Source organism: Echiichthys vipera (genome assembly GCF_963691815.1).
Source record: "Echiichthys vipera genome assembly, chromosome: 22".
Taxonomy (NCBI): Eukaryota; Metazoa; Chordata; class Actinopteri; order Perciformes; family Trachinidae; genus Echiichthys; species Echiichthys vipera.
This window is the reverse complement of record NC_139847.1, coordinates 8,625,060-8,644,067: the sequence shown is the minus strand read 5'-3', so window position 1 is coordinate 8,644,067 and position 19,008 is coordinate 8,625,060. Positions and strand designations below refer to the sequence as shown.

At 44.2% G+C, this 19,008-nt stretch overlaps 1 protein-coding gene across 1 annotated transcript in view; it reads right to left on the bottom strand.

The window, feature by feature from the left end:
* The window catches only part of pcdh7b (protocadherin 7b), a gene marked incomplete at its 5' end in the record, with an annotated part of 114,869 nt that overhangs the window by 28,379 nt on the left and 67,482 nt on the right, over window positions 1-19,008 (bottom strand). The gene's annotated exons all lie outside the window — the stretch shown is intronic.

Sequence of the window (19,008 nt, the reverse complement as noted above, 5' to 3'; positions counted from 1 at the left end):
TGACTTATTTTCTATTCCTCTGCTTTCTCCGTCTCTATTGTGGTCTCTGCTTTGAGTCCCTCTGTGTGCACTGGCTGAAGGGTGGAACATGTAACAGGCTTGGATGTTTTCCTTTCAAACACTCTTTACTTTCTTTCTATTCTTTCTATCTCTCTTTCTCTCTCTCCCTCTCTCTCTCCTGCTTCCTCTACTCTCCCAGGTGGCTGTCTCCGGCCAAGCGTGCACACTGCACATCGGGGTCAGCGGGAAAACGGACGACATCAACAGGGGAATGCACACTTGCACATCTGTGCAAGCACGCCTAATACCCTATGCACACATTCCCTTGCTAATAGAGAACTTGTCAATCATGATGGCCCGGGAAATGTGTGCTTCTGTGCAGCAACAAGCCGGAAATAATACAAATCCGCCATGCGGCTTCTGCCCCCTATCTCCTCTTCCCTCCCTCCATCGCTCTCGGTCCTCTGTACCTTTTACCTCCACCAGACACTCTGTCCTTGCTCGTCCTCTTTTTGGAACATAGTATAATCCCTCTTTAGAAGAGGGTACTTGTTTCTTTATACAGTATATCTACTATATTGGTTGCCATGAGATAATTGTTTAGAAGATACATTGCCATTTTAGTTAAGATTTAAAACTCTGACACAGGGAAGAGAGAGGCGAGTCTGTGACTTCTGCAGGCTGAATCTCATTAGATATTTTGAACATATTGGGCTGCATGAGAGTCCGCTGACCACAATGCCATGCAGTTACCAGCAGGGCATTATGGGAGAAAAAGCAATTTGCCGCGGCAAGGCTCAATGGCCTCATGAATCAAGTCAATATGGACAAGGCGAGAGCAGTAAAGAGAGCCGTACACGCTGCTTGGAGATTTCACATAATGCTGTTCTGTTCCAAAACAAAAAAATCGTCACACGGCGTACTATCTCAACCCACGGGTTGATGTCCTTTTCTGTTGTCTCATTGTCATCTGCCACCATTTTTTTTTTTTTACACACAACAGGTTTTGGTGGATTGATGTGAAACTTTGTTGAACACAGGTCAAGGAGCTTTTAAACAGAAAGATGATCTGCAGGTTTCTTTATGAACCCATCTTCACACATACACTGCAAACCTGAAACTATTTAGACATTCCCCGGTGTAACACTGCCAGAATGCAATGTCCTAATCAGCTGGATTGGACAGAGTTTACTACTGCCAGCTCCTTAGTACAGAATCAGAATAATGTCCAATTGAGCCCATGGGCGTACAGAGCATCGTCCTGAGAATGCACAGCAAGGCGGTCGGCGTGATGATGTTTCTAGTCTGTGGCTTGTGTGAAACTATAAGGAAAAAAAAATCGAGGGTGATTCACATGACAAGACGGCAACGAAAAGTCTAACTGGGCAAGACAACAGGATTCGGGAACTTTTGTCGATTGGGGCCGTCATCGAAATCGCAAGACAAAAGAGGAGAGAATGCACTGGCTTGTTTGCTTCCAAAACCACAACCTGTTGGCTTCTCACTGTCAACAAGAGTTAAAACACCTGTCATACCCCACTGTCAACCCCTTCCTGGTAGGTAGCTGTGCCACTCAAGCTGCTAATGATAATGACGGTAATCAAAACATTGGCTCTAATGCTGTTAATAGCGATGATCACGCTAATGAGGACACTACCTGGGAGGCTGTTTGCTTAAGCTGTATTCCTGGCTCGCCCTGTGGGGACCAGAGAAAGATGGCCTGATATCCTGTTGCAGCGGCCCCCCAGCGGCCTCCCGAATGTCCTTAAAGGTTTTATCTGCACAGGATAACTGCTAATACACACCACTAATTACAAACAGGGGAAATGAAGTAACAGCAAAGGGAGCCTTCTGGGGTTTGGAGATGCACCCTGACTCTCTCCCCGCTGCAACCACTCGCCCTCTCCCTCCCTAGAGGGGTCATGGTTTTTGCAACAAGTTCCTAAACAGCTATTTTTTTTAAAGTCCTCTGGCTGTTGTGATGTTTAGTTGAAAACGCAAAAGGGTGAGCCAGCTGGAAAAAAATAGACATGTTGTTATTTTCTGTAGCTCTCAGCTGCTCTGTGCCGCAATTAAAACCTGAAATATTAGTCTGCAAAATGGCTGCATTAAAGATCAGTGTGGCAGCAGAGAGTCGAAAGCGGGGGAAAACAAGATGGAAAGGAGCTCTTAAGCTTGTTTATGTTGTTAAAACCTATTTATACAGTATACTGTGTGTCCTGTCTCCTAACAAAAGTGTGGTGGAGGGAAAGGGGATGGGGGATTACAATGTTGTGGGACCACCTTTGTTATGCTAAATCCCATTCTTAATCTGCCTGTATTGATTGGCCATCACAAGCACCCATTTTCAAAACAGAGGATTGTGGGGGAATTGTGGTTTGAGTGGAGGCAGTGGGGGGGCGAGGCAGTATAAGGCGCTCCCAAATGGCAGACACTGGATAAAACCAAAGCCAGCTCTACTGAGCCTGCGCGAACAGAAAATAGAAAAATTAAGGATGATGCTCTCCCCTCTCATCTGCTGTTTCCACTTGCCACAAGCACATGGGAAAGCATAATCGCTAGTGCAAGACAAAGCTAGAAAGAGAGGGAAAAGGGTAGAAATGAGCCCTCCTGCCTCCATTTTGGCTCAGATATCTGGCAGTTGCCCTTTAAGAGTGAGAGTCTGCAGGGTCCAATTGGAGACTGGAGCTCAATCCCCTGTTTGGTCATTAAAAGCGGTTTCTAGTATGGCATCCATCTGCTGCTCCCTCATTACTGCTGTGAGTGATGGTGGTAATGTTCCTAAATACGGTACTGGCGAATTGTCATTGTGACCCTTGACTCAGGAAGTGGACACAAGCCGGCTAATGATGCCAGCGTGTAGACAGAAGTGAGCTCTGGGGTGTCCAAGTTGGACTTTGGACGCATGTGGGTGCGCGCGGTCGAATCATTAAGCTTAAGTGAGTCGTCCTTTTCGGTGACGTGCAGCTCGCCTCACCGCTGCATTTGTGCTCTGGGGTCGATTGCGAGGCCACCTGCATTAACATGGAGGGGGGTGTTTGCTAATGCTCATCACCTCCGGACGTCAATCAACGTCGCCCTGATCTCCCCCTTTCCCGCGGCCCTTACTCCTTTCGCTTTTTTCCACGGAAGCCATTTTGATTTCACATCCTCAACGTCGAGTAAGTTGAGGCTGCCATTGTTTTTTCCTCCTCCATCGAGGGAATGTCTCTCCACCGCTCAGAGTTCTTTCAGCTTTTCCTCCAAACTAGCCCCTCCTGCTTCTGCTCTGCAGTGTTCACTCCCATTAATTACCTGCTTACAGAGGCTCTGCATTAGGCCTGCCAAGACACCACCAGAAATAGAGCGAGAGCGAGAGTGAGAGTCACCAATGTTCTTCGGTTCTCTGTGAAAAATGTCTTACTGTCTCACACGTGCGCACTCACAGACGCAACCAAATCCGTACCTTGTTGTTTGGCTCTGACAAATATACACACAAACAAACAACTTCATATGCATAAGGCTATGAATCTGAATATGCAGATAGATACAGTAAAATTGAAAAAAAAACAACCCTCACCGACTTGTATTGGTATAACTCATCACTCCAAGGTGTGAGGTACTATAGTGTTGCATGTATTTACCTGCAAGAAAGATGAACTATACAGTACACTAAGGACTAATGAGCTCTCTGCAGCCCAATCCCAAAGGCATATCACACACATATACTCTCTCCTCCTCGTCTCTTTAGCTTCCTCTACTCTAACCCCTTCCGCCATTTTTGCAATTCCTCCTTGTGCATCTCACTTCTCACTCTCCTCATTCCCCTTTTTCTCTCCCTCCCCGAGGCATGTCCCAGGGAGCTTGACTGATCCAGTGGCTGTTTGTTTGGAGTGCAGTTGATAAGGCACATCGGGTACCTTGGGGCACAAAGACGGGAAGGCAGACAGAGGCGTACGAGGCAAAGGGAAGGAGGTAATAATGTTGTGACACTCCAGTAAAGTGCGTGCACGTGGTAGGGACGAAGTCACAAGAAAGAGGCTGTTTGTGTGTGTGTGTGTGTGTGTGTGTGTGTGTGTGTGTGTGTGTGTGTGTGTGTGTGTGTGTGTGTGTGTGTGTGTGTGTGTGTGTGTGTGTGTGTGTGTGTGTGTGTGTGTGTGTGTGTGTGTGTGTGTGTGTGTGTGTGTGTGTGTTTTCTGCGTTATGTGGTGACTTTATACTCAAAGTTTGGGTGACAAGTGCAGCTAGAAGCCTTGATGCTTCATTTTTTTCTGTCCATGTTCTGTCCCGGAGCTATACACAACAATCTTTGGCCTCACAGTCAAGGTGACCTACTGTATACCTCTACAAGAAAAATACAACTTTTATCAATGTACTGGCAGATAGAATGTGGGAGGTGATTAAATTGATTCATGATATACCGTATATAATCACATATTGTGATATTGATATCAATTGTCATGTAGTACATTTTCAAGAAAATCAGTACAGAAACTGTTTAATGGATAAAATAGCCGGATATGATTGTCTGTTTTTGACTAATCTAGACATTGCAACACCTTGTGAATAAAGGTACTTCATCACGTTGATGCAGAATTTGTGACGGTTAAAGAATTCATATTATATCACTCTATATGGGCTCAACACTCAAGACTCTAAAAAAGCACTAAAAAAATGTGTTCTGCCATATCAAATGGGACCAAGAGTACAGGGCTTAGGCTGTAGGGTGGAGATTGGGATAGGGCCACAGTAAAACATGATATAGCCAGCCCAAATTTCAAGATGAATGGATATAATGCTTTAGTCTTGAACTAGGGGCTATTATATCAAATCTGTCGGCAAAAAACATATACCTAACAAATCCACCAAGATGCTCCATTTAAAAGCTTTTATTTGTACTCAAAGCAGCACACAATGACCGCAACACTGATTGATAAAAAAAACAAAATTAATTTGAAAGCTGGGATTTGTCACATTGCTAAGGAAACCCAAACACACAAGCGTGCACGCTTGTTTTACATGACAGGTACACAATAAAAGGGACAACCTAATCCCATAAAAGGTGTCTTTGTGGTATATGAAGCTGCTGCACTGCAGTGCACTTCACTTTGCTGGTAATTATCATTGTCTGCCTGGAAGACAGAGACAGTAATGCTTCATTACAAAGTACAGGAATGACTGAGGACATATTGTGGAGAAGAGAACAGGCCAGAAGGAAAGTAGGCGATGAGGGGGGGTATCATTACCGGCCCATTTGTCTCAGAATGCAGGGGACGAGAAGGAGTTTGAGGAAGAGAAGCTACAGAAGGCGACTGCATGTGAAAGAGCGACCCTTCAGAAACTAATCGACTTCAGTCTCAGGGGACCATCACCTTTTGGTGTGGACCGAATGGCGACTGCAAAAATGAGCCTAACCCGGTGTAAATGTAGTAGACGCTCCGATTCAATTTCATTATTCCACATTTAATTACTTGCCCAATTTGTGGTCTATAGCACGCCTTGATTAAAACGGACACTATTTAATAACCTCGGCCCTCCTCAAAAAAAAGGAACACACCTTGAAGATGGAATAATTAAAGCAGCCGCAAGATAAGATTCATATCGCTCCTTCTCTAAATCATTCCCCCACAAATTGGAAGTGCTAGTAGAGTGGAGTGAGACAGCGGGGAGGCGGGGGTTCAAAGGGGGGGGGGGGGGGGGGGGGGCTGTTGAGAGAATGAGCGAGTGGTGGAAGAATTTGACGGAGAAGTAGCCAGGTTGGGAGAGAAGTGAGAGGATACGTGAGGGAGAGACCTGGAAACGGACAGAAGGTCCTGATTCAGTATTCATGTGACCAATCTGAGGCCTCAAAACTCTCAAAAGTGCGTCTCGTTGTTGTCAAGGGCAAATGTGCTGGAGGATGTCGGTGGGTGAAGCAGGGTTGCCTTTGCATGTGTCCATTGTCCACTGATATTAAAAAGCATGTCTGCGTGGGTTGGGGATTCGGAGGGGGAGTGTTTTTTCTCCTGCATGTGCACAAGCGGGAAAGGTTGCGCTGCATGTATGCGCCAGTTTGTGTGCCGCTGTAACACTGCGAGCCCTCGTGGCCTCACCCAGTGAGAGTGCCATGGCTCGTTAAGCTGGCGCGGATGATAGGGCGTGACATGTATTTACCATTGCCACGCAAATAGACACAGACACACACAAATGGCCCACTTCGCCTAGCAGCATCGCCTCTGGCCATTTTATGACTCTCGTTCTTTTGACTCCTTTCCTTCCATTATACCTATCCTTTCGACCTCCCACACACACATCTCCTTTTCATCGTCCTGGTCTGAAACGATTAGTGTCATACCTGGCTATGGCTATGAGTGCCCTGCAGTAGCTTTAGATAAATACACTAATCTCTGTAATCTCACCCTGCAAGATAGCTTCATGGGAATAAAATACTGGTTGTCCGAAAAAAAAAATGTTTTGCAAGATGTGACAGGTTCACGGAGTGCGTATGAATGAAATGACTGATGTAATTCTGGACCACTGTAGCTCAAGAAGTAGAGCAGGTTGTCCTCCGAATTTAGGGTCAGCAGTTCAATTCTTTCTATCCGCAAGTGTCCCTGAGCAAGACAATGAACCCCAAGTTACTCCTTGTGGTTTGCCAGCAGCACCATGCGTGGTAACTTGCCGTAATTTGTGTATGAGTATGTTTGAACAGTGGCTGTGTGCATTTTTCTGTGGATTTTGTGAATTTTGATACTTTCACAGTACATATAGCACCTCTATCTGTTTCATAATTTTAAAAAAAGACATGGAAATCCCCCTTTTACATTATGGGACCTTTAAAAAAAAGTCCATGTCCAATGATTTGGAATCAGAATCCACATAATCCTCCCTCACATTCATGTTCTGACTGCATAGAGCTGTTACAATTTCAGCTCACGTTGCTATGTGTTTGTATGCAGTATAATGTCCGAAAAAAATCATGCCCACATCTCAGCTAAAGAGCTATTTAAATTTCATATGTGGAATTTAGCCTGCTTAAGCTTTTTTTAAAAGGCTTTCAAAGCTCTGCCAGAAAGTGATCTAAATGAATGAAGCGGGGAGAGAGACTAATGTAGAAAGATAGTGAGAGAGAGAGAGCGAGGGAAATCACAGCATGCCACCCTGGGCTCAAGCAAATCAGCACTGTCGAGGTCAGCACATTTGAAGTTAAAGTCAGTCTTAAATGGGTCTTCAGACACCCTCAAATAAAGCCGACAGACAGCGCTGACCTTTACAAACTACTGTCTGCAGTGGAGAGAGAGGGAGGAGGGCAAGGAGAGAGGCGGAGTGCACGACTACCGCGGCTCAAACTCCATCTAATTCAAACTTTTCAACTTTTTTTTTCGGAGTCGAGCTAAACTCTAGGGAAGAGGGGGAAATGAAAAGAGGAGCAGGTTCTGTTTTGACTCGTTCTTTTTTTTTTTTCAACCGCACTCCCAATTTTCTGTGTTTATGTTCAAATCTAGGTTGCTGCGAGTGTTGGAGCGGGGGAGAAAGGGTGTTATTTGGAGCTCTCCCCACCCACCCCCCGCGCAATTAGATTTAATGACACGAGAGATCGTCTAAATCGTTTGAAGTGACTTAACTCTGCGTTGGCGTAATAGAGCAGGGAGAGGGCCAAGGTCAAAGGCCCAATATGTAATTTTTCTCCTCGTGTTGCATAATTTAATGACCCCGAGCATTCACTTGTTAACTCATTAATTCCAAAGAATGTCGGAGACACGGAGAAGCAAGGGAGAGGAATTAGGATTTCGAAGGAAAGTTGTATTGCTGATGAATGTTTTTGATGTGCAAAATTAGATGCTTTTAATTTTATAGCAATGAGGTTTTTTTTTGGGTGTTTTGACTTATGGTATGGCTTGCAATTTGCCTCTTTTTTTGTGAGAGTGAGGCTGGCCTGGTCCCTATAAATCTCAACCCGGGATGCATGAATTATTTGTTTATGCGTGCCATGTCTTGGCTGGGAAATGCGTGTCAAGTGAGCAGGTGGGGACGGTCATCAATGAAGACAATTAAACACCTCTGAGGCACCGAGCCAAATCTTCCCTCTGTCGCCTGTTTCTCTGTACCCTCCCTCTCCCCTCTCTGCGACTCTGACAGATGATAATTCAGCTGGAGTAAAGGGGTCACGGCCTGACAGAGAAGGGCATCATCATCTGTGATAACCATCGCTGGACACACAGACAGTCAACAACGAGTTGGCAGCTGAAAAACAAACAACAGACGTGAAAGAGAACTTCTCAAAGGCACACACACAGCCACTGGGTTTTTTAGTTCACACACTACTCTTTGAATGTGTGTGTGTGTGTGTGTGTGTGTGTGTGTGTGTGTGTGTGTGTGTGTGTGTGTGTGTGTGTGTGTGTGTGTGTGTGTGTGTGTGTGTGTGTGTGTGTGTGTGTGTGTGTGTGTGTGTGTGTGTGTGTGTGTGTGTGTGTGTGTGTGTGTGTGTGTGTGTGTATGTGTGTGTGTGTGCGTGTGCGCTTTGATGCTGAATCTGCGGTTCTGAGCAAAGGGTGGTGCAAGGTACACTTTGTGCCATGGCGACTGCACACTGCTTACTCATCCTAACTTGACTCCCTTGTGTATAGCAAGATGCAGAGACCCACAAAATCTGCAGCAAGACACAAAACGTATCACTGCTCAGCCCCTGTCGAGGTCAAAGGGGCTCTCAGTTTCTCTGGCATCCTCTCAAATGCTCATTAATTACACGGAGTTGATGGGTATTATTGTACCCTCTCTAATTGCTGGAATGTTCTAGAAGGACGAAAAATACTTCTGTCACTTGTACATCCTCAAAGAAGGGATTATAGTCCCAAACTAGAGTGTGTGTGTGTGTGTGTGTGTGTGTGTGTTGAGTTTGGGGGGGAATCAGTGTCACAAATGGGGATCGACTGTCAGCCCAGCTAATTATCCCCGTTGAAAAGAGCAAGCTTCATTTCCCGGACTTACGTCGAGGGGAATCATTTGTGGCGACCTCATCCCAGACTTTATGAAAAGACACATTACATTCATAATACCCCCCCCCCACACACACACACACACACACACACACACACACACACACACACACACACACACCACACACCGCTCTTTTGCCCATTCTTTCCAGCTCTCTTTAGCTGACTCTCATTTTGACGGCTAATTCCGGTGTTTTCATTTCAGAGGCATGAGCTTAATTCAAATGCATATTAACGTATTACAAGGGGGTATCCGCAGCAGCAGCAGCAGCAGCAGCAGCAGCAGCAGCAGCCCACACGCATCACACTGACACATGGGATAAAACATGTAAGCTCTCGGTCACAACCACAAGTCAAATACGCATAACATGTCTGCTGAGTGATGGCTCCTACCAATATTAGCGCTTCTTTAATGCACTCACACTGTTAGCCTTGTGCCTTTAACTGCCTCCGTAAGTTCAGAGCGAATGCAATGCGTTCAAGGTCAAAGACGGGGCACTCACATGATCGATGCTAACGTGATTAGCGACACGCTAGCATTCAACCAGAGGCTACACTGGCGCTTGTGAAGGTGCTAGTATGGGGCTGTCTTTCCCATCACAGAAGTGCATGTGAAGCCTGGAGCAGACATGTGTGCAGGTTAACGTGGAGCTGTCTATGGACCATAATCCATTTACTACTGTAAACATGGAGGAGGGGGAAAGCATTAACTGTTACACTGCACTTGCCACAGCTAGTATATCACCTCCCTGTCAGCAAGGCGCACACTGCTGGTCTCCATGTGATCTCTACAGCTACTGCAGTGATATTACACTTTCTAATCAGCTGTAATTGCAAGACTCTTTTAAGCAGTGCATCAAAACACTTTTTTTGTAGCGGATCTTCCCTTAGTTCTGACAACTGATGAAATGCTTCCATTTCTAGAAATGCGTAAGACAAATTAATCATACATGATTTTGTGATTATGAGTTACCATAAAAAAGAAAAAAATGACACAAAAAGGGTTTAAATTGCAGAGTTTTTGCTCAAAAAATTACAATTTGAACCCAAACATTTGTCTTATCATTTCTTTAATCTGCCTATTTTCATCCCATTCTTTTAAAGGGGACACATTATGCTCATTTTTAAAATTAGACTTGTATTTTCGGTTTCTACTAGGACATGTTAACCTGCTTTAATGTTCCAAAAACACATTACTTTTCTCACACTGTTTGAATAGACCTGTGTTCACACTATGTCTGAAACGCTCCGCTCCCTGCCTTACCGGGTCCTAAAAAATCTGCACTCTGCGTCTCTGCACTGTCATTGCAGCAGGTTGAATGGCTGTCACAGCACAGTTGCAACACTTTATACCTATATATATATATGTATTTAGTATCACTGTGACATCACAACCATAAGGAAGTGCTGATCGCTCGTTTAAGACACAGTTTCCGAATACAACTGTGTGTATTTTTTCTGTGGAGTGAGCTTTTTGATACTTTCACAGTATTTATACTGTATATAGCACCTCATGCTGCTTGAAAAGATATGGCATCAATTTTTTTACAATAAGGGACCTCTAAATAATCTGAAAATATTGGAATTTCCACTAATATGAAAATAACGACAATATACAGGTATGTAACTGTAAAGAGGGCCAAGGAATGATGCCAAGATGGAAAATAGCCATAGGGGTACAGCGCTCCATAGCCCTTACAGTTAAGGGTTAATTCATTGGCCTTATGTGAGGTGGATAAGGGCACAGTTTGGCAGCCAAGGTTCGAGACTTGTTCAAGAAAGGCTGACATTTACACACTGAAGATCCAAAGCCTTTAGACTCGCATGATTCACTCAGTGGCTTTGTGCCCTGCTGCTCCTGTCAATGCATAATGGTGATAGTTGAGACAATCGGATGTATAGTGTTTGTGTGAAAAGGCTTTAGATGTGACAGAGAGAAATAGAGTGAGACAAAGAGTGTTTCCTACCTCTGTTTCTGTTGTGATCACACACTCCCTTTCCCATTATGCAAACACCTCTTCTTACACCCAACCTTGCTCCCAGACCTTAGCGTGCAGAATCCGCCACCCGCCCACTCAAGGGGAAACGCAATTAGCTCACAAACATTTAGACCTGTAAAAGTGCGTCTGTGTATGTGGGAAAAAAACATCACTTTTTCTGCTGTGGTTTGTCCATTCAGCACAGCTGAGACAACTTTAGGTCATGAAACATATAGCACAAATGTCTGCCCTCCGACAGCCAAGGTTGTCTGCGACGTCTAGATCAATATTTCTCATTGTACTAGCTGCTGGAACACGGAGTGCATCGGCTGCTGAGCAATACGTTCTACCTTTTATTTCCCAAAAAGAAAAGAAGTCAAGGATGTATAGAGACATGGGGTCTAATACACAATGTGGATTTGTAACTCGGCAAGTAAGAAAAATCTAAACTATTTGGAGTTTTTAAGTTGAATTTGTGATGCTGGGTGGAATTTCATCACCAATGAGAACTTGATAAACTATTGTAGTTATTACTGCTGCTAATACTACTACTATAGTATTGGTAAAAGGGCCCATATTATGCTCGTTTTATATTTATTCACTTATATTTTGGGTTTCTACTAGAATATGTTTACATGTCCCTGCACTGCCAATGCAGCCTGAATACGGGCTGTGTGCATTTCTCCGTGGTGTGAGCGTTTTGATACTTTCACGGTATTTACATAGCATATCGATCTACTTTATTGTAAAAAAAATAACATCGAAATATCACTTACAAATGAATGTATATTTGTATATGCTGGTGGGTATAAATTATCCTTCTATTACATCATCCATGTGGCCTGATACATGCACACACACACGTGCTCATCTTAGCCAAACACACTTGCAACAATAGCCCAAAACACTGCTAAACATCTCACGGCAATGCAACACTGTCACCACACACCGTCAGAGTTATTAGTCTATTATTAGCTGCGGCAGCGGCGGCCTTTCTTCACTGCCAACACAGCGCTGCCATCATAGATGGCCGACTTCTAATTGGATACAGAGGGGGCCGCATCCGTGTTCCACACGCCATGAACGGCCACTGAGTGACAAGAATCACATTTTCAATTAAATAAGCCCCAAAATGCAAGAAATAACATTTTTGAGGTCGGCTTGGAAGCTTATTACTCTGTGAATCATATTGTGGTTTTTGCATAAACAGATGATTACAACGAGACGTCTGAGGAAAAGTGAGAGCAGAGAGGAGTGGGGGCGGGGGGGGGGCGGGGGGCTGGAACTGGAGCTGGAGCTGAGACAACAAGGCGGGGAGAGAAGTTTGTGGAACAAAGAAGGACCCTCTCTTCTCCGTCTCTCTGCGCCTCAAACAGTTGGCACCTTTTTTTTGTTTTCATTTCTGCCCACATTGGGTAAAAAGAGGAAAAGACAGTATGCAAGCACACACACTTAGAGGCCCTCACAAGCATATATATATGCACACACACAGAGTGGGAAACGGGAGAAGAAGAGAAAGTGAGGCTGCTGCGAAAACATTGCTTCTCAGTATCAGAAGAGACTTGAGAGGAAATATGGTGCAATTTTTTCTACAGCTCTCTGCCTGTCAGAGTGAGTAAAGAGAGGCCTGTCCAGTGGACTTTTATAGTCTACACACACATAAACACACACACACACACACAAACAATCCAAACCCGTGTGTCACTGAGTGGGTTGTGAACATGTTTTGCCTGATTTGAAGCAACCTGTTGTAGATTATCCCTGCTGGCCGTTCTTTCAGGGAAACACATTCATCTGCAGCCTCATTTTTGCCGCAATGTAAACAAGTGATTTCATGCTGACAATAGTGGGAAAGTTTATTTCTTTTGGCTGATATTTCGAGGCCAGATGTACCACGGTTGACTTCCTTTTTTCCACAGAACCAACCTACAGAATCTAATGCCGAAATATGCAATAATTCCTGTGTGCTTCCCCAAGATCGGAAACATTTTTTTTTTTTACCCCATCGTTCTTAAAAAGTTTTCCGTCCGGCCTCGGTTCAAGAGTGAAACTGACTCAAAGCTATGTAGTACACATGCCAGGCCTATATGTGGCGCTGTAACGCTGCCACGGAAATATACCAACAGCAGAGAAGAAGAGATGGAGAGGCGCTAGAAACAGACACCGGCGACAAATCTAGCGACAGTTTCTCGTGTTATTTGAGACTGAGCAACTTTATTTATGAAAAGCAACTAGCAGCAAATTTAGCAACTTATGCATGCCGCTCAGAGTACAGTTTGGTATCTGTGTTCAGTATACAGTCTATGGGTGCGTCTCTCTCCTCTCACGCAGCAGCACTGTTGTTGTCCGTGGGATTTCTTTAGGATTTCATCTCTCACACACACTGTATGAAAATGTGTCACACGTTGCATTTCAGTAGGGCAAGTACTCTTTGGGTCTTAACTGTGCATTCTTTGTTTCTCATTAATTTTTTGTCCGATTCACATCATCTGCACTTCAGATTAATCCGACACAATCTCCTGAGTATACACACACACCCAGACACACTATTAATCACAAGAAAAGGGAAAAGTTGACTCGGGTTGCATAACACCTTGAACACAAAACAATTGCGTCTCCGCACTCCCACACTTGCACTCTCCGTCTCTCGCTCCTTCCTCGCTCCGATCATCACCTTTGCCAGAGGATAAACTCTTTGGCTTGCAGGCTTTCTATCAAAGCCCCAAACCACAAAAAGGAGCTCACTCTCTTTATTCTCGCAGTCTCTCTGCAAAAATCTGTTTATACACTGTATATTCTCTCTCCCCTCTGCTGCCGGCTCCTCCTTTGACGCTTTGGAAACAAATTGCTTTGTCCTCGCGGAGAGTTCAGCCAAACAACATGAGTGTCTACAGCTATGGTCTTTTTAAGAGAAGAGGGGGATTACTGCATGTATGTATTGAGGTGGATTAAGACTTAGGCGCTAATGAAAGGTCCTGACAGGACCATTTTTGGAATTGGTCAGCAAGTCTTAAGCCCAGATAATGCCTTTAAGACCAAAATGAAATCACCAAAAGCAGGGGTAGTAATAATAATAATAACACCAAGGAGGGAGGGAGAAAAGAGCAAGCAATCAAAAATGTCTGGAAAATGTAATTTTCACTCTGGAACCATCTGTTTTTGCTGCTTATAATCTGTGGTTGCTTTTGATTAAGATTAAACCTCGCTCAAGCCCAGTAAGCCATTAAAGGAGTGCAGCTTTTTTTTTTTTTTTAATAAAGATGAGTGATTTGAATGATGATTTGGGAAGTTCTTCAACAAGGTGAGGATTGTGTGTGTGGGGGTCTGGGCGTGTGTGTGTTTGTGTGTTTATATGTGTGTGTGTATTTATGCATATATGTGTGTGTGGATGTGTGTGTCCTTGCTCCGTCTGCAATCACTCAGGGATTAAGATGATTTATGCTGCCCTCGCATGACTTTAGATTCACAACGTGTTGGGTGATGGAACCATCATTTATCTCTCCCTCTCTTTCTCTCTGTCTCCATCCCTCTCTCTCTCTCTCTCTCTCACACACACACATTGTCAGAAAAAATATGGCTCTTAGACTCGATTCCCCTAAGGCTGTCTAAAAGTTTAGAATCTTATTGAAATTCTTACCATGTATGGTATTTAGCCAACAGTGGGTTTTCTAGGGCTTTAAAAAGAGGACTCCACTAATACAGACTGATGATGGATGGTTTAAAAAAAATCTAAATGGTGGCAACATAACCAAGTAGCATTTACAGGACTGAAAAATAAAGCCTAGACGAGAGTGCCAAAAAAACTGTCCACTTTTGGCTGGCTCCAAAAGCAAGTCATCCCCCATAGAGCCCCATGTTACAGACAGTTTGGGTCTCTATAGATAATGTCTGTACTAGAGGGGTGAGTTATTATACAACTGACCTGTTAAATTATATTAAGACTTAAAGTAATAATAATATAATATAATTTCTTTGTAGTCCATAACCGACAGTTCTGTTTTGTAATGTAGCGACTAATGTGGCTTAAAAGTTGCTAGCCTCAAGCAGAGATGAGAAGTGAGCTTCAGAAGTCTGGTGTGAGTTCTTTTTTACATGTACATTTAATTGGTTGAAGGCAGTTCTATATTAGATTAGAGAAAACCATGAAAGGGCAAACACTCTGTGTGTGTGTGTGTGTGTGTGTGTGTGTGTGTGTGTGTGTGTGTGTGTGTGTGTGTGTGTGTGTGTGTGTGTGTGTGTGTGTGTGTGTGTGTGTGTGTGTGTGTGTGTGTGTGTGTGCGTGTGCATGTGCGTGTGTGTGTGTGGCAGTCCTGATATGAGACAACTACCCAAAGAGTAGTTTGAGAAGGAGTTCATCATAACCGCCGTAACTGGATAATGACTGTAACTTGTTTCCCTGCGCAGTGTGTGAACCCAATCTGTCACTTCCAGAAGATTTTCAAATCCAAGCCGTACATTGTGTGTGGGAGGCAGGCTAAACAGCGCTTCTCTGCATCCTACAGCCCCTGTGTACGTGCAGTGAAGAATATACTGTAGTAGCCTGGTGCAACCAAAAAAAAAACTACACTATGTTCATTTGGAAACAGCATGCTTTTTTTCTGTATTTCACATTGCTGCTTTCATTTCCACCTACAGCACAAAGGATTTCTTCTTGTTTATGTATACAAGCCCTTGATTTGTCAGAGGTAAGCCTCTTCCCAGTAGCATCCCTCCAACAATTACACAAATCCATTCACTCACAGCGAGTTGCGGGGCGATACAATGTTGGCTGATGCTGCCAAAAGCTGATTTCAGGGCATTCACTTAAAGAGATGAGTGAAAGAAAGTGTTTTTACATGTTTAAATCTGGTCCCTCACATATGTGTGTGCTTATGAATGTGTGTGTGTGTGTGTGTGTGTGTGTGTGTGTGTGTGTGTGTGTGTGTGTGTGTGTGTGTGTGTGTGTGTGTGTGTGTGTGTGTGTGTGTGTGTGTGTGTGTGTGTGTGTGTGTGTGTGTGTGTGTGTGTTGCTGTGTGGTGTGTGTGTGTGTGTGTGTGTGTGTGTTTTGTTTGCAGGCATTGTGATCTGACTTTTCGGGCACATCATCTGGATTAGGATGCTTTGTTTTGTCAGGCCATCGGTGGCGAGGGCGTACACGGGGGGCGTCTTTTGTCATCATGCCAGTCTCATCCTGCTTCCCTCTCTCTCTCTCTCTCTCTCTCTCTCTCTCTCTCTCCTCACCCCTGATAAAAGTTGAAGGGGTCGATAAACGCTGAGGAGATGTGTAAAAAAAAAGTCACAAAAAGAAAACCGAAAAAAAAGAAAATTAGGTTTTTAAGTTTGTTTTTAGAGGTTAGATGACTGGTGAAGAAGATTGTTCAGACCTAAAATAATATAACACTAAGAAAATACTAATACTTTTAAGATCTGTGAAAGGTAATTTAAAATAAGTTTAGCATTTCCTGTCATATTATACTACATGTTTCAGTATCAGCCTGCTACATAGTCATGTTCATGAGTTAAGAGCTAAACTGTGATGGCAAGAGAGTAAGCAGAAGTAAAATGCTTGGTTTGAAAACACTGACATGTCCGTTCTGATGCAAGTCCTTCCTACAGCGTGGCTGTGGCTGAAGACAGTCAACAATAAACAATCTTCTGATTAGGAATAAAACTTCCTGTCCGTAGCTGAATAGTGTAGACCTATGCTGCTATATTTTAACATTGGTCTTGGTAGTGGTACTTGAGAGAGCCTGATATTTTCTGAGTTGGTACATCATGTACATAGTTTGAGAACCATTGCTTTAAACAATGCTTTAGGTACGCTTTAAACGATTCTTTAATTCTCTGTCCGCTCATTAGTTAGTTTTTTTCCTCCACTTGAATCATGTATACCCTGTGGAGACTCTCCCAGGACCAGTCCCACAGCCTCTGCTAAAGTGGTTGCCTGAGGGTTACTTTGAGCTCCGGAAGAGATAAATGCTATTGTTTCAACCTTCAAGGTAGCCATTAGTCTACAGGCGGGACTACAAACAAAAGGGCAGGAAACGGACAAAGAGTCACATGCTTTGCCACAATTGCACAGAAACAGGTGTGCCCCTATGCATTTGTTCAAAGGGTTAATCTTTTTTGCAAACCACCTGGGGAAAGAAAAACAACTCACCTGGCTTTCCCTCATCAAATCCCCCACCGCATTTACCTCCATTGTTTGGTTTCAGTGTCGCGTTACTTCGCTCTGATTGTGCCTGCTGATGTGTTTTGGCTCTCTGGTGTTTTTCTATTGTGGTTTAAATGGAGACTTTTGAGTGCCACTTTGGCATTCCTTATCCCTCACAGGAAGTTGCGCTTAGGGCCGCAGCCGCCAGCGATGTCCGTAGCTGAGCCCGGAGCTTTGGAAGGGGTGATTGCTGCATTTCATGGGCTTGAAAAGACAGCTGCCACAGTGAGTGGCGCACAAAGGAGGGGAGAATTAATTTCTGCTCCTTGTCTCGTGACCTTCGTGAGGTGAAACAAAAAAACATCCACACCTGAGAGGGGGAGGGATCTTTATGTTTGAATGCACGCTTCTTTGCCTTCTCGAGCAGGTGCAACGAAATTACAAACAGGCAGAGGAAGGGATCGCTGCGCCGATGATGGAGAGAGACTCGGGTGAAATTTGTCAAGTCACTGGCTCAAGTTGACACGGTACTTCAATTACTGTGTGTCATGCATATTCATCCCAGCGTGAGGGGGGGAAATGGCGCGTGGTGCCCCCGAAATAATTCCAGAGCTACCAGCGGGTTGTTTTATTCCATGACACACTCCAGCAATGCATCCCCTGCTATGGTGTACTGCTGACGACATTTCATTTCAACGCGTTATCCTCGCATTCTAAGATAGTAGGAAAGGGCGATGGAGAGAAAAGGAGAAAGAGAATGAGGGAGAGGTAATGTATTTATGGATAAGGAAGAGCGAAAAAAATGCATTTTCATTGAAATACAGTGAGTTTCTCCTTTGTGTGTCTTCATACAGGTGCTGTATGTATAGGACTGTTCAAACTGAGAGCTATGAGAGACAGCACAATAGCGAAAAACACTAAATGGGTCAACAATGCATAAGAAAGCAGCTTCACACTTACAAGGAGAGAAGCAGGAATAGCGCAAATATTAGCAGCACACACACACATGCACAAACACATGCGCAATGTCCCCCTCTCACACACACACACACCACACTAATTTCACGGCTGCGTGAACGGTCGAGCGGATGTTTGTCTAAAGTAGGGTGAGCTCTCGGCCTTCATAAAACATGTATGGTGCTAATGCTGACCATTATGTGACTTCCTCGCCTCACAGTTTCCAGGGAAACCGGTTCGATGGACTAAATGGACAAGCCTTTGTAAAAAAGAAAAAAAAGTCTCTCGCAAAAGGCACCAAGTCACTCACAATGCTTGGACAAGACCTCACCCTCTATTCTCCTCATACTTCTGAGAGAACAGCAGAGGGATGGTTCAGGGTAAGAAAAATAATGAGTATCCTTCTCTGTTCCCACCTTGAAATGGAAGAAAAATATACAAACATCTACTCAGGGAGGGAATTTTTTTTTTTAACTAATGCATATATGACACTTAGTAATTGTGTCCATGAGCGCGGAGCCTTGGAAAAAAAAAGCCCTGCCAAAAGGAAATAAGAAGAGACAAAATAATGAAATCCCTAAGCTGGAGGAATATGGAAGATATTGTCCCTTCAGGTGGATTGTCTGCCCATATGTGCACGCATAGGAGGTTTTTGTGTGTGTCACATCCTTCTGTAAGTGTCTTTCTGTTTGGAGAGGTATGTGTGGGCCGGAGGGAGGGATGTTATGAAACCCATCCCTGGCGTCAAAGGTTGCGGTGTGAGCCACTCTGGGACCTCTAACGCGGTCCAGCCACAGGGAGGCCAGAGAACCAGCTTCTATAAACCGTGTTAGCTTTTCATTTCCCTCTCTCTCTTCATCTCCTCCCTCCCCCACCCCTTTCCCTTCGATATGAGACACATTAACTGGTTTCCTCGAAGAGAAAAGGCGAGAAAGAGGAAGGGATTGAGGGAGAAGAGAGCGAAGAGGATAACCCCCTTCTTTC